Source organism: Triticum aestivum, chromosome 2B (genome assembly GCF_018294505.1).
Source record: "Triticum aestivum cultivar Chinese Spring chromosome 2B, IWGSC CS RefSeq v2.1, whole genome shotgun sequence".
NCBI classification, from domain to species: Eukaryota; Viridiplantae; Streptophyta; class Magnoliopsida; order Poales; family Poaceae; genus Triticum; species Triticum aestivum.
The window spans coordinates 679,587,473-679,589,598 of record NC_057798.1 but is presented as its reverse complement, the minus strand read 5'-3'; positions in this window follow the sequence as shown (position 1 = coordinate 679,589,598).

Genomic DNA, 2,126 nt, shown 5'->3' with positions numbered 1-2,126 from the left:
TTCATAGGATACCCAAAAGAGACTATTGGGTACACCTTCTATCACAGATCTGAGGGCAAGATTTTCGTTGCTAAATTCAGATCCTTTCTAGAGAAGGAGTTTCTCTCGAAAGAAGTGAGTGGGAGGAAAGTAGAACTTGATGAGGTAACTGTACCTGCTCCCTTATTGGAAAGTAGTTCATCACAAGAACCGGTTCCTGTGACAACTACACCAATTAGTGAGGAAGCTAATGATATTGATCATGAAACTTCAGATCAAGTTTCTACTAAACCTCGTAGGTCTACCAGAGTAAGATCCCTACCAGAGTGGTACGGTAATCCTATTCTGGAAGTCATGTTACTATACCATGACGAGCCTACGAACTATGAGGAAGCGATGATGAGCCCAGATTCCGCAAAATGGCTTGAAGCCATGAAATATGAGATGGGATCCATGTATGAGAACAAAGTATGGACTTTGGTTGACTTGCCTGATGATCGGCAAGCCATTGAAAATAAATGGATCTTCAAGAAGAAGACAGACACTGATGGTAATGTAACTGTCTACAAAGCTCGATTTGTTGTGTAAGGTTTTCGACAAGTTCAAGGAGTTGACTATGATGAGACTTTCTCACCCATAGCGATGCTTAAGTTTGTCCGAATCATGTTAGCAATTGCCGCGTTTTATGATTATGAAATATGGCAAATGGATGTCAAAACTGCATTCCTGAATGGATTTCTGGAAGAAGAGTTGTATATGATGCAACCAGAAGGTTTTGTCGATCCAAAAGGTGCTAACAAAGTATGCAAGCTCCAGTGATCCATTTATGGACTGGTGCAAGCATCTCGGAGTTGGAATAAACGTTTTGATAGTGTGATCAAAGCATATGGTTTTATATAGACTTTTGGAGAAGCCTGTATTTACAAGAAAGTGAGTGGGAGCTCTGTAGCATTTCTGATATTATATGTAGATGACATATTGTTGATCGGAAATAATATAGAATTTCTGGATAGCATAAAGGGATACTTGAATAAAAGTTTTTCAATGAAAGACCTCGGTGAAGCTGCTTACATATTGGGCATCAAGATCTATAGAGATAGATCAAGACGCTTAATTGGACTTTCACAAAGCACATACCTTGATAAAGTTTTGAGAAAGTTCAAAATGGATCAGGAAAAGAAAGGGTTCTTGCCTGTATTACAAGGTGTGAAGTTGAGTCAGACTCAATGCCCGACCACATCAGAAGATAGAGAGAAAATGAAAGATGTTCCCTATGCTTCAGCCATAGGCTCTATCATGTATGCAATGCTGTGTACCAGACCTGATGTATGCTTAGCAATAAGCTTGGCAGGAAGGTACCAAAGTAATCCAGGAGTGGATCACTGGACAGCGGTCAAGAACATCCTGAAATACCTGAAAAGGACTAAGGATATGTTTCTCGTTTATGGAGGTGACAAAGATCTAGTCGTAAATGGTTACGTCGATGCAAGATTTGACACTGATCCGGACGATTCTAAATCGCAAACCAGATACATGTTTTTATTAAACGGAGGAGCTGTAAGTTGGTGCAGTTCTAAACAAAGCGTCGTGGCGGGATCTACATGCGAAGTAGAGTACATAGCTGCTTCAGAAGCAGCAAATGAAGGAGTCTGGATGAAGGAGTTCATTTCCGATCTAGGTGTCATACCTAGTGCATCGGGACCAATGAAGATCTTCTGTGACAATACTGGTGCAATTGCCTTGGCAAAGGAATCCAGATTTCACAAGAGGACCAAGCACATCAAGAGACGCTTCAATTCCATCCGGAACCAAGTCCAGGTGGGAGACATAGAGATTTGCAGGATACATACGGATCTGAATGTTGCAGACTCGTTGTCTAAGCCTCTTCCACGAGCAAAACATGATCAGCACCAAGACTCCATGGGTGTTAGAATCATTACTGTGTAATCTAGATTATTGACTCTAGTGCAAGTGGGAGACTGAAGGAAATATGCCCTAGAGGCAATAATAAAGTTATTATTTATTTCCTCATATCATGATAAATGTTTATTATTCATGCTAGAATTGTATTTCCCGGAAACATGATACATGTGTGAATACATAGACAAACATAACTCACTAGTATGCCTCTACTTGACTAGCTCATT